The sequence below is a fragment of the Dermacentor andersoni genome, chromosome 6 (assembly GCF_023375885.2).
Source record: "Dermacentor andersoni chromosome 6, qqDerAnde1_hic_scaffold, whole genome shotgun sequence".
In the NCBI taxonomy this organism is placed as follows: domain Eukaryota; kingdom Metazoa; phylum Arthropoda; class Arachnida; order Ixodida; family Ixodidae; genus Dermacentor; species Dermacentor andersoni.
In genome coordinates, this window is record NC_092819.1 from 88,285,719 (window position 1) to 88,300,134 (window position 14,416).

General features: G+C 45.9%; 1 protein-coding gene across 2 annotated transcripts in view; it reads right to left on the reverse strand.

The window, feature by feature from the left end:
- LOC126522533 (uncharacterized) overlaps positions 1 to 11,275 on the reverse strand; it is a 200,989-nt gene extending 189,714 nt beyond the window's left edge. For both annotated transcript variants that reach the window (XM_050171298.3, XM_072288803.1), the window contains exon 1: positions 10,142 to 11,275. The gene's annotated coding sequence lies outside the window, so the exon portion shown is untranslated. The remainder of the gene's footprint in view (positions 1 to 10,141) is intronic.
- Between the last annotated feature and the right edge of the window lie 3,141 nt (positions 11,276 to 14,416).

Consider the following 14,416-nt stretch of genomic DNA (forward strand, 5'->3'; position numbering starts at 1 on the left):
TTTTCTTTTTTTTTTCTTTTTATTGTTGCGCATGTGACTAGCGAATATGCTCAGGTAAAATTTGTCGAGGGGCTTTGGCTATGTTCATTGCATATCCCCCATTTCCAAGGGGGACATGTGCGTCTCTCTTTGTGAGTATGTGCTTCTAAATAGCTGCAGTCTAAAAATGGCGTCGGTGACCTGTTTCCGGCTCGCGAATCACTTCCGGCATATGCTGCCACAAGCGCAGCCTTCGATATGTGGCTTTGTTATCCAGAGAAGGCCATCACCGGGGGTGGATTTGGGCGTCGCCTATATAGCATATGCCAAAGAGGTTATTGGTGAGCCGTCTGAGCGGCATCAAAGTAGCCTGTGTAGGCCAATCGTAAACTTGAAATATGCTCTTTTAGAAAATCGGGCGTAGTTTCCCTTTTTCACATTGCGAACACAGACTTGTCACTAGATGAAGGTATTTGAAGTTTTAGTTTAAAAGAAGTAATAAAGAATACGTCAACAAACACTGAAAACGCGCGCGCACATATACGCAAGAAAATACATGAAGCAAATCTTCGTAACGATCACATAGGGACTACTTGCTCAAAATGAAGGAATCGGGCCATCGTGACCTGGCGGGTTTGTGTACACATAAAAAAAAAAGTTACCAGCACTTATCTGTAGATATACGGCGCTTTCTTGCAGCGAACGATCTTGAGCTAGTCAAGTATTACACAGGTAGCATCCTCATCCTCAGTAACGATGGTAGTTGAGCTTTGTAGATGACTGATAAGATACACCGTGTCCGTTTAGTCGGCAATTTGATTGTTGGGAGTTCAGCGTCCCGAAGTGACAGACGTGAATGAGAGATGCCGTAGCGAAGGTCTCCGGGCAAGTTTCACGAACTCGTGTTTTTTGGCTGACATCCAAAACTCGGTCACGGGCGGTTTCGCGCTCTCGAAAGCATCGGAACACGTACGCCACCCCCTGGAATCGAACTAAGCACCTAGGGCCAGCAGCACCAAGCCAATGCATGCACTAAGCAGCCATGGCGAGTGTGCCGCTTTACGTTTTTAGAGTCTCCTACTAGTGCGAATGTGCTGTCATATTCGCCGCGGTACAGCTTATTGCTTGTGGCGTTGCACTGTGGAGCCCGAGGTCACGGGTTGGACTCTGGCCGCGGCGGCCGCATATCGATGATGGCGAAGTGCAAACACGCTCGTGGTCAAAATCCATGGTGAGCCCGAGATGGTTAAAATTATTCTGGAGTCCCTCCCTACGGCGTGCCTCGTAATCAAACCGCGGTTTAGGTGCGTGAGACCCGAGAATTTTGATGTAGTTGCTTAACCTGCTTCGACATTTTCATACGCACACGTATATCGAGGGTCTTTTGCTAAATAATTACTCTAATGCATTACACGTGGAAAGATACAAAGTTGCAAGTCTTGACGTGACTGGCCTCGTTTAGCGGTTTCAAAAAGGTCCGCAGTGCCGCCGGAAAGGCTAAGCACCGATTGCGATAGCAAATTAGTAGATAGCTGTACCAAGTAAGGATAGTAGTTTTATCGGTATACACTTGTAAACATTCGCTTACTATCTAAATTAACAATAATAGAATGTGTGAGGGTGACTCGACGAGGATGTAGAAAGAAACAGACACAGAGAGAGAGAGCGCTGTCCTGGTGTGTCTGCTTCTTTCTACGTCCTTGTTCAGTTGTGCTTACGCATTCTATCATGGATTCAAACCAACTAGCCCGTCAACATGTTTTAACTAAATTATCCAGCACGGTGTCACGCGCGAAGACATCGTTCCATGACAGCCGAAACTGTTAGTGAAAACGCTGGAGTTATAAATGGCGGCAGCAGCCGTGAGCCAATTGATCTCCGTGCATCTGTCACTTCAAGGCGTACGAAACATCGAAAACACAGCGCATACGAAGTTACCGGCACTATGCGCGCTCTGCAAACATCGCAAATCGCTTTGAAGATGAGGCCCGGGCCGGCGTGCCCTTTCGACCATAGAGTTTCCTACAAAAATTACTAGAGGGAACTCTGGCGCTGCAGTCGTTGGCCTACCATGGGAATGATGGGAAGTACATGGATTTGTCTGATCTTCGTGCTTGTGGATTCAGACGTTCTTGTGGCTTTGTATATTACGCTATATAAATCTTATTGTCGTATATTTCAGCGCAATCTATATTCTTCGAAGTGCAGAAGACGCCGGGAACGCGAACAATTGCTATTAATTGCAGCGATTGAGCTTGTCCAGGTGGCCAAAATGAAACGCGCCAAGTGTCTCAAGGCACTGGCATGCCCACGATAAATTCATCAGGGCGTTTCATTTGCTTGTCGATACATGCGTCCGTGACTTAATAAATACATTTAAAAAAAGAGCGTGCGTGGCTTTATGGTTTCAATATCAGGCTTCTGTGCTAGAGTCCCTGTGTTCGAATCCTGCCGTCGGTCAAGTTTAATTACGTTTATTCAATTATTTATTACGCAATACACTGTTGAAAATGACGAGTTTACAAAGTCACAAAGCCGTTTGAAGCCAAAAAATACGAAGTTTAGGCAAATTCATGTACTTCCCATAATTCTCAAGCTGGGACAACCGCTGCCATTGCAGCTCCCGTAGACACTAGCGCCAGAGTTCCCTCTAGTAATTTTTGCAGGAAACTCTATGCTTTCGACACGTCGCAGATCGCTTTCAAGACACACGAGCGCTGGCCACGCGTCCCTACGGCGTCCGCCAAAGCGTTTACTACGGCGTCCGCGATTCGCGTGGCTAGCGCCGTAGTAGACGCGGCAATGTCTCTACTCGGTAAGGAGCGGCGGGCGAGAAAGACGTCTAGACACCCTGGCCGCCGCCGGAGAAGAACGCCTCTCCTCCCTCGCCTCTCTCCCATTGCCTCGCGCGCCACAGGAGAGGGCACGCATCCGGGCTGCGTTCCTCGCTCGTGCATGTGAAATTGAACCACGTTCGCCGGCTCACCCTCACACGCTTTCACTCATACGGAACCTCACGGCGACGGCGACGGCAGAAATGCGCTTGGAGTGCCTATATAATTGGTGTCGCAATAAAACAATCAGCGTGTGCACACGTATCCAAAGTTCGCTGCACTGGAAAGGCTCGTGTGAAAGCGGAGCCGATCTGCGGGTACTTTGTCATTGCTGTATTGCTGTTTGATTTTCATTGCAGTTGCCTTATGTTCTCCTAAAATGTACTGTTTTCTCTGTAATAATTGTGACTTAATTATCTTTTATACTACCTATGTTTCACTATATTACTACTTTTGTTACATTCTTTTAGTATGATATACAAACTATGACTAGTGCCTGTGATCACCCTCCCCTCCATGTAATATCTCCGTAAGGGGGCCTTTGGGGGTATTTTTGAATAAATAAATAAATACACGTACATGCCCGGTGGTGCGACTTCATTCTTTTAAATGAAAATAAATAAAAGAGATGTAGTCACCCTATAATGGTTACGGCTGCTCTTTTTTTCATAGCAGAAATATCCACGAATATATAGATCTAAAAGACAAAGGCAAGTCGCACCCCTATAGAGTTTGTAAACAAAGTAACAAATTCACTCAAATGGCCGCGATGTAGACGGCAATGAGCATGTGAACAGATGAGGAATTACAGAATTAAAATAATACACGCACAGAATATGACAGTCAAAAATGAGTTTCAGTGCAGAATACAAGAGAATATGACACTTAATACACACGCTCTAAGAATTAGAAATAATGAAAAGAAGTTGTAGTTACATTGTTTGTCTATTCAGTGCGACATGTAGTACTGGTTAAGGATGCCTGTATTTTCGTAAAAAATGTTAGAGTGTGTTCAATGCTTCTCGCTATTTTATTTTCGATGGCCATGGGCCAAGCAATTTTGCGAGTGAGAATTGTTTGAAATGATTATGTGAGCCCCGTCAAGTGGCTGACGCATCGTGATTTCACGATTCTTGCTAAAAAGCATTGAGGTACGGTAACTACGCTGGTGTTTCACGTGCTTATCATAACCTGATCTACCACTGCTCATAATTGTGCCTGATGCACTAAATGTAATGTAACAGTTACTAACTGAAACCTAACACTTGTGCTTTGCGCACTAGCTGTAACCTAAATAATATGTACCTTCGCTAACACAAAGCATAAAATCATTGAAAAATTAAATATAAACAGCGGCACCTGATCGTTCGTATGGTTCAATGTACGCGGTGCGGTGCCTCACAATAGCTAGCAAACAGTTTGTCGATAAGCAACTTCATGTGCAACATATGATCTCCGTTATCGGATTAAACTAAGTTAAGCGTTCAGTTTATGACTCGAACGTCGGTTAACTTCAAGTTGTTAGAGCACAGCCTTCTTCAAGCTCTTCAAGCGCCGAGGGCCGCCGCCGCCGGCTACCGCCGGCTTGGCGCATGCGCTCTCCGCAGCTGGGTCGCCGCCAGACCACGTGACTCGCCGCGCCTGGCTAAGAGGGGCGCCGCGCTCGCCCAGTCAGTTTTAGTGCGAGCTTGGCCATGAATGAGAGCGAGGGCGGGCAGTCTTCTCTGAGCTGCTCTGAGCGTCGAGCGAGAGCGGGAGGCTTTGAGCCGTCGTTGTCAAGCGGCGTTCGGCCCCCCCCCCCCAGATATCGCCCGGCGAGCTGCTTCACTGGAGGGGTCCGGAATGCAACAGGCGTCGCACCGTCGAGATCAATGTAGCGTTCGCGCCCAGTCCGTTTTTGCTTTGACGCTGCGCATGTTCGCGGCGTCTCCTTGCATGTCTAGCACTTGAGTTTTCCTTGTAACACGATAGGCGCTGCACCTTCGAACAGTGCGTGTTTACCCAAGCCTAATCACAGTCATGTCTAGCCACCGAACTAGGCACATCCGTCATACCTGGCTTAACGATCATAACGACCGAATTCTAGCTGTCTTCTAATAACTGAGGCTCGTCAATTACTGTTTCCGGGCATGAGAACTACAGAAACATGCCGACAATATTTCCGCCTTCAATCACAGCATAAAAGCCACCCATTGGCTCTAGACTTAATGAAACAAGGTAGAAGTTATGTTTACAAAGAAATTCGAGAAAATCTTCATGTATTGCCAAGAAATTACTTTTGGAACTCAGAAGTCGAATATCCTCCATGGCTGCTTGCACTTCCAAAAATCGAATTGTCAGTAGATGGTATATTCAGAAAAAGAGACGTTCATTCAAGCTGCTCAACAACTAGCACTTTACCAAACATATATGATGTATTCAGGATAGAAACGCGTCTATACAGATTGCTCCAGTACAGAAATATCTTCAACTTCAGCATTCATTATACCGCACCTCAATAAACAAGAATCATTTAAGTTATACCGTACGACATCGTCTACAACGGCTAAACTATTTGCAAACTTATGTGCGATAAAATTGATAACATGCGTAAGAAATGTGCAAGAAGTGGGTGATTTTCAGCGATTCACAGGTGGCTTTAACATCATTCTGCAGAACAAAAGGAAAAACAGTCCGTAGTAGTATAATACACGAAACACTTAAAGACCTCACAAAGGCAAGCCAAGCGAAGCATGAAATAGCATTTCAGTGGGCACCAGGGCATTGTAACATTCCTGGCAACACAGCAGCCGATGAAGCAGCACGACAAGCACACATCAAAGATGATGTGGTTCCGCTCCCAATTTCAAAGAATGAATTACGCTGCATTATAAGGACAAAGTTTTTCAAAATGTGTAGAAATACGTGCTTTGACTAGAATTCCAAGAGCTTGGATTTGTATCATATTGATCCGTTTATTGAATTCAAATTTCCATTTCATTAGAAAGAAATATGGAAACCCTTATTCATCGATTAGGGCTAGACACTGCCTACATAAAACATTTCTTACGTAGAATTGGCCGTACGGAAACCCCCGAATGTGATTGTGGATTTGTAGACGAAGATATACATCACCTCCCTCTAGATTTCCCACATCATGACACACCAAGACGCCGACTTAAATCAACTCGAAATACATTAGACCGCATACTTTACAGTTGAAAGAAACTTTTAGATCCTTGGCCAACAATGGCCTTGCAGGAGAGCGCTTTAAAGCACTAGATACTTTTTTTAGAAAGAAAGCTGAGCTAGTTAGTAAGGATTCATTACGCGAGAAAGGTGAGGCGTGCAGACGAGACACAAGAGAAGAGAAGTGGACGACATGAACATAGCGTTCGTGTGGTCCACTTCTCTTGTGTCCTGTCTGCACCCCTCACCTTTTTTTTGGGCATAATATATACTTTTCTCGAAGACAGCGGCATTGTTGGCCGTTATTAAAGCTTTTAATATTCCTTTCATTTCAGTGTCACTGTATATATGTATGTGTTTGTGGGTTATGTAACGTTGACTGTTCTGTTGTGACTATATGTGATAATGCATTTACGCGATGTATGTACCCCCGCTGACTAGAGACTGTATTATTAGGTGACATCCTCATACGTATTTTTTAGAGTTTTTCTACAGAACTGTGAAGTCATTTAACTTGTATATTGTATGTACCATGTATTTGTTACGTCACAGTGTTACTGTGAAGAGGTTGCTTGACATGTTCTGGTGCTTGCATTGAAAGGTTATTTGATATGTACTTTTGAACCCTGCATGTTGTAGGCTAGACCCATTCGAGAGCTAAGGAGTAGCCGGTGCCTTAAATTGTGCGTCAACATCTTATATCATATCAATAAATAAACGGTGATTATATGCCTAATTATATTAATTACAGCTAAATCAAAGTTTAACCAAGTGAAATCAATACTTAACCAGGCTAAACCGAGGTTTCACTTTGCATATCCAGGGTTATAGCTAAGCTAAGCAGCAGCCAATTTTTTCGGTTTTCCTTCTCGAACTGCAATCTTCCGAAACACATCCATCAAGATTTCCAGTCGCCAGAAATTCGAAGAAGTGGCGGTGTATACCTTGTTTGGTAACGGGAACGAGAGGCCTCATTGGTGTTTGATAATCAGGAGTTTCCGTTTGTTTGAATTAAATAATAGTAACCTAAACGTACTGTGCCCCAGCTGAATATGAACGAGCGCCATCACGAGAGGAGCTAGAAGAAAGCAAAACTTAATGAACGAAATGTTGAAAACGCCTGCAAACCCAATGAGAAGGATTTTATAGCCTCCGTGCGCTTGACGCCTGAGGCCCTTAGTGTGAAGTGCCAGCAAGCCCAACTTGCATACTTGTGCGTGTGTTTGTGGGAGGGGGAGGAGGTGCGCGCGTGCTATATATAGCCTGCCCGGCGTTGTCAATCAGCACTCCGTCGCACAAGACATCGTGTAGTACAGTCAACCAAGGAACGAAGTTGCGGGCCGCGGAGCAAGAAAGTGAGAGGAAAACTGTACCGCAAAATTACGATGTCGGTAGCACTCCAGTGTGTATTAGGGATCGAAGGCGAGTGTAGCTTGTGTTCTATGACAGGCCAAAAAAAAAGTGATGTTCGGCAGGACTTGCAACGAGCAGAAGCGATAGCCTATGATCTGCAGAGTAAGTGATGTGGGTGCCAGAACAAGGCAGCCGGAGCCGATGATGGCAGATGCTTAGGTGCATCCTCACAATCATGAAATCTTTCGGGATTCCGGTCTGATGATTATGATAATGAGATAAAGACAACGTGCTATGGTAATACGGCTACCACTGTAAAAAATTAAAAGAAAAGAAACACGCAACACAAGATTAACGATATTGACTTTCCTTAGACGGTGAGGTGAATCTTACCGAAGACAAACACATCTGTAGGCACCGAGTAACGCTGTAACATAGTACTAACATACAGCCTCTACGTATATATGTTTTGCGATCTGAGAGCAGAGAACGTACCATACTATTCATTTTCCTGATTTTCTTTCCTGCCACTGTATGTACCATTTTCTATGCGAATGGGAATCGCACATATCACACGGTGAAGGTGACCACAGCGTGATACATACTAAAATTTGCCCGGGAAATAAGCCTGTTGATGGAAACGTATAGGACTGAATTGTGTCGTCATATGAGAGCTGTTTTGAAGAACCGAAACTAGGACGCGATAATTATATTTATTATCGTTCTTCAGGTTACTTCAAGATCTTGTCTATCTCATTCTCCGCTCAAACTATGGGCCTATCCATCGCAGTGAGCAGGTAAATCTAACTTTGTGCCATGTAACTATAGCCAATTTTCTAGGAGTCAGTTGCGCTTCTATGATTTTTAATTTTCCACCTAGTGCAGTAACGCACGGCCAAGCCGTTGCACTTTTTATAGCATATCAATTTCTAAAGGCACTCAGCCATAAACTGTTCTGTATTACACCATGTGCGAATGGTTTTTGCTTTGTAGAAACTCCCGTGCAGCCTCACGGCTACAATGTTAGTTACCGAGGAAGGGGGGAGGGCTGCAAGGGGGGAAGGGGAGGAGGGGGTAGGTCATTTAAAGCCCCATTTCAAAAATTCGGTATATTGCGTCCTTGTGTTAATTTGTCAGATATGCACATTGAGTTTTCGAGCTTGTTCAGTTTTACTTGTTTTGCTCACTCATTAGCGTGTTTTCTTTCCATGAACAACAAAAGAAATGCTTCGTAAATATGACGGAAAAACGCCGTTTTGCAAGATTATCACGCAGTACGTTGGTTTTCTTTTTGACCGGATTATCCTCGATATTAATTTATCGCTCGGTACCGGGCACGCATACTGTATTCGAAATCGATTAAGTGTTGTCACCGGTACCATACTGAGACTCTTGTCCAAACAAATTAGGAACATGACGCAAATATCGTAAATTATCGAATTTATGCACGAGCACCCCCGGTCACTCTAGAATTTGCGGCGATACATGTAGCTGACGGACATAACCGGTGAGTTCAGAGCTGAGGACAGACGGCTGTGCTCGCCAGTGTCATTGTGATTTGAGCGTTGCTTGCTTTTCTGAGGATCAAGTTTGCCCAATGGCGAGTTAACGCTCAGTTTTGACAATGTCTTACGCTTTACCATCATTATAACCACGCGCCAATATCAACGCACATACTGGCCAACCCTCCGTCATTAGTACGCGACACTTTCGTCATGCTGCAAGAAGCATAGCAACGTTGCCTAATGGTAAGAGTGCACTGCATACTGGCAAAAGAAAGAGAAAAAAAAAAACGCGCTAAAACCACGACCTGATTATGAGGCATGTCGCCGGGGGGTGGGGGGGTGGGGGGGCCTCCAGATTAATTTTTGCCACCTGGGTTTCCTTTTAACGTGCACCCAATGTACGGTATACAAGCGTGTTTTCATTCCATCCCTCCCCCTCCACCCCCCGCCGCCATCGTAATGCGGCCGCTCCGTCCGGGATCGAACCCGTCCCGTCGAGCTCAGCAGCGCCACTCCACCTAGCCACTGGGCTACCGTGACAGGTGCGTTGTGAACTCCGGTGATAATTTCTGCGCGCTATATAGTCACAGTATTGCTGAAAATCTATCGGCAGAAGGAACAATGCTTGATGCAAAATCATCCACGAAATCTTTTTTTTTATTTTTATGTGTTCCTGACTTCTCTCAACAGCTGAAGATGCACCCGGTGGTTAAGGTGACAGCACTCTTCTCTAACTGCGATGTTCCCGCAAATCAAACAATGGAGTGGCCTAACAACTGTGCGTTTTAGTGGACCGAGAGTAACGTCACATTGTCTTCTTTAGTCCCTACGTCGGTCCCATTATGCACTAACAACGCATTTGAGAGCCATCAGCCTCCAGTGTGCACTTGTTTTCTTTAGCGCTCGTAGGCAGGGTAAGAAGCTGTAGCGGGGCCCTCGGGTTCCGCACATCATTCCCAATAAATGAGCCATAATGTTATCTCATTGCTACTTTCTGATTGAAGCGACTCCCATGACAACCCAAAACGAACAACAAAAGTGACAACGAAAAATCATATTGTAGCGCTTCGTTACCAAATGACGACCAGTTGCGACAGTTGAAATACAAATAAGGCGCTTGCACTGAGCGTTCGGATTTCGTCGCTAGCTCGAGCTGCAGTTTCCAATCCAAACACGGCGAACGCGCCCAGGAACTTTGCAAGACGTGAACGCTAGCTCCCCCAACGCGTCACACGCTATGAAACAAGTAATCAGATTCGAATGATGAAATCAAATATATATATGCATAACTGCGCCACTTACCTGTAGTCACGACTGCTTCCAGCCTTGAACGTCCCCGTTGGATACCGCACGAAAACACGCGCACACGCACGCGCACACACAAACACACACACTCAACTCACGGGCACAAGGAGGTCTTGCACCTCTCGGCGTCCAACAAGCGTGAACTCGGCGACGACAACCTTTGCAGAGTTATTGCCGACGGCGCCTCCAGATTCCATCTATAGCGTAGAGGGCGCAGCATTTGCCGCCAGTCGACGAAATCCGACGACGCTCTCTAATCGTGTCGTCGTCAGCAACGTTCTCTGCGCTGTTATCGTTTCGCGAGAACAAAACTTTTAAAAAAAGAAAGAAATCGAAGGAATTGTCGAGGCGCGCGTCGCCAAGTGTCACCGCAACGCGAAGGAACAGGAGCGCGTTGTACACACGCGGCGACACAACACGCTGTTCCCTAAAGCACGCAGCGGGGGTCGCCTTCGGCTGCACGATCTCACGCACTAGCGCTCGAGGGACAGAAAACGGCGTTGCTACTGCATTTACACAGCACAAAAAAAGAAATCACGGAAGAAGAAAAGCGAAAAAAAAAAAAGCAGACAGAGGAAGCTTTCGATGCAATATGCTCAAACCACACGCTCTATAGCAGACGACGTGGAACGTGCACCTGTAGGTCGCAGCATAGCTCCTCTGGCCGCTTGGAGCGCTCTCACGCGGAAGAGCTTGAGCTCGGAGTGCGCGAGGTGACAGCTGCTGTCTCGGGCAGGAGCGCAACTGCCGACGCGCCGCCTGTTAGAACCGCGCGGTTTTTCTTTTTGGGCGGGGGAGCGAGAACCGCTGATACGGCGAGGGCGCGCGGAGCTAGCAGCAGCAGCAGCAGCGCGCGCGATCTGCGGCGCGGCTGCAGCGCCGAGGCCGGCCCTGGTGGAGGTTCTGAGCGCGCCTCAGCTTGTCGCTCTGCTGGAGAACAAACGACGGCGAAGAGAATTGCAAATGAGAGAAGCAGAAAAAAAAAAATGTGAGCGTTGCGGGTTCCAGAGAATGCATAACGTTCCGCGTGACAAAAGGAATTTTGACATATCGCAGCACAATGTAGCACGCCGCAACATATAGGGAAACGAACAACGCGGGTGCAACACGCGGCTTGTAAGGCGCACAGCCGGGTCGCCTTCGGGGTGAACGACCTGAGGAAGCATTTGCAAAAAATAAAAGGAGAAATTCGGCTTCATTTTTGTATCGTATTCATGGCATGCTGAGCACCGTCGCAATGAAACCCTCTGACGGTGGTGCAAACATGTGTAGGGTGGCAACTACACTCGAGCGGGCGGCTGTACAACGAACTCCTCCAGAAATAAATATTTCGTTTACATTGCGCCAAAACTGATACATTTCATATCTAGCGTAAACGCATTCACGTCAAAGACTGCTACGAAGCATTTGTCCACACAACAGAGAGATTTAAGAGTCCCCGACGGAAGATTTGTTGCTTTACAAAGAACACAGACACACAGATGCCGCCACTTAGCTGCCTCGCCCAAGGTGTCGACGGTCGACGCTATCATAACGATTGCACACATTGACGGGTGAAATTTAGTGTAGTGTGCTGGCAATAAAAAAATAATAGTACTAAATAAAGCACTATAGGCTCTGCCATCTTCGCGCTCACGCTATGTAGTGGCGCGCTAAGTATACCTAGTCAGTTGCAGCGATGCTCTTCGGGTGAAAGAAATAGAAGCCAGCACTAGCGAAATTTTGTGAACAAGCACCAGTGCACTACTAAAGTCTGCGAGTGCACTGCACTGGTTTTGCGCCGAAATTATCTTGAGCTGATGAAATAATAACTAATGTAAAGCATAGTAAGTTGCACTCGCACATTCAATCGGACGGCGTGTGAAGAACAAAGTTAGACTCCTTTTCAGAAGAATATCTCAAATTCACGTTAAATGAAAACTTTCATCCGCTGCAAGAGTTTCAGCTGGCACTTGTGGTTTACGGATACCTATCACGCAACATTATATGTGTAGCTTTTATCCTTAATTTATTATTTCATAGGCATAACAGGGTGCGCTCGTTCGCAATAACGTGTAGGTCGAAATTCAACACCCTCCGTTTCACCGTGCGAAGAAACGCGGTAACACGGCGATCACTTTCCGTGAGACAGTGCCTCCCTTCATTCAACTAATCAGGCGAACACACTAGAGAAAGAAGACAAATACAGAAAAGACATACCTAACATGAGCGCTGTGCATACGTGAGGCAACAAAGCGACGCCTTTTGTGTCCTCAGACCGCCCAAAGATCGCCCAAATAATCGGGACCGAAAACTCTTCGTAGTTTCCTGTGAGAAGAACAGCATACAGCACAGTCTCGTGTGCATACTTCGTTTGCCGTGCACCCTGCTGCTGCTTATTGAGGCTGTGTTTGCACTGTAACTCAAGATAAAGGAATGCCGGGAGCATCGACAAAGAGGCTATGGAGACCGTAGCATAATAAACTGTACAAAAAAGACATGCAGAAATTATGGAAGGTGATGGTCAAAATAAACAAATGGCTTTTTAAATCTGCAGATTTGTCTGCGAAATCGGCGCGACGTTTTTTTTTTCCTCAGCGGTCATGGCGGCCTCCCGTTAAAGATGAGCCTCATATCGCATTTCCAACTACTATTGTTTTTGTTTTTTTCTTACTCAATCATCGCAAGAGCATGCAAGGCCACCGTTTCGCCGACTCATGAAGTAAGCCAAGATCTGGAATTGACGACAGCGACTCTCTGATCAACCAACGACGTCCGAAAATACCTGTGCTTTTGCCTTTCCTCCGGTAAATTACTTTCTGTCCCTGGCTCCGCCATCCGTAGAAGCCCTCTCCTCTTCCCTACAGCGCTACTCTCCACCAATTCTATCATCGGAAACGTTCTGGTCACAACCAACAGAGAAACTAACAAAGATCCAAAGAAAGCTATAAGCTTTAATATAGACTTACACAAGATGAAGCGTGCGGCGCAGCTGATTGAGGCACACGGCAGGCAAAGCAGAATGAGCAAACAGGCGGAGTTGTTGGTGTGGACATGATTCAGCGCAACACACGGACAGCACAGGACAAACAGGCGCTTGTGGACGAGACATGGCTGTGTGTCGAGAAGGGGCGTAACAACCATAGTGCTGAATCGGATTCGGGTTTGCGCCAGGGTTAAGATACGATAAAGTCACGTAAACATTGAGTAGTCTTGTGCCGCCTCTTCTTTGAAAGCACCTTTTAGCAATGACACAAGTCGTAGACCCGTCTACTACACGTTAGGTGTTTATTGGAACAGTAAAGTGAAGTAGAAGAAGAATGGCATGCGCCACGAGCGTTAAAAAGCATTCGTTATTTTCTTTTATATTAATCTCCAACATCTTCCCGCCGGCAAACTGTTTAGTTTTAAGCCTTCAAGCGGTAGAGATGCTGCGCAGTCCGACGTACTTTTTTTTTTCATCGCACTGCTTCAAGAGACTAGACTAAAGTGACTATCACGACGAGGAAATGTCTCTTCTATTACATACGGGTCCCACAAAAGCCCTGCAGTTTTTTCGTCCATAGTAAGTGTGACGTCGACAACATTTTCTTCACTGCAAGTGCCACTAGCGCAAAGGACCTATTTTGCAGCTATCATCAGCTCACTACGTCATCTTTTCCACAAGACATCTTGACAAGCTTGACTTTGTATCCATCCTTCGAGAATTTGGCTCCTTCTCCGCAGTATTGTCGTCAGCAATGGAGGCTAGCCTTCGGCCACTCAGAAGATGAGCTGGTTTAAGTGGTGGCTCTTCCAGATGAGTCAATATCGTTGTCAATGGGCGCCAGTTGACCAGCAATTCAACTTCTGTCGATACAGTCCGTAATTCGATGAAGTTCAGAAAAGTTTTCTTCAAAGCTTTTCGTAGCACTGTCTTGACTGTGCGTATGAGTCATTCCCAAAAACCGCCCCGCCATGGTCAACGTTCCGCTATAAACATTCACTTAATTGTATGTTCTCTGAAGTACTGCAGCACACGTTCATCTCAAAATGATTCCCAGATTCCTTTTAGTTCTTTTGATGCTGTTTTGAACATGAGATAGTTGTAGGAATTTACTGTCCTCCAGACACCTCGTCTTGATGTGAACCATCTGAGTGCCTCTAAAAAGTCTGCCGTACTGAGGCTGCATACTAGTTCGAGGTGAATTTCCCATAAAACAGCACAAGATAACGATATATGCTGGCAATAATTGGGGCTGGAAGTAGTTGCGCGGTAGTACATTGGACGTGCAAAGTGTATACGAAGAGTGC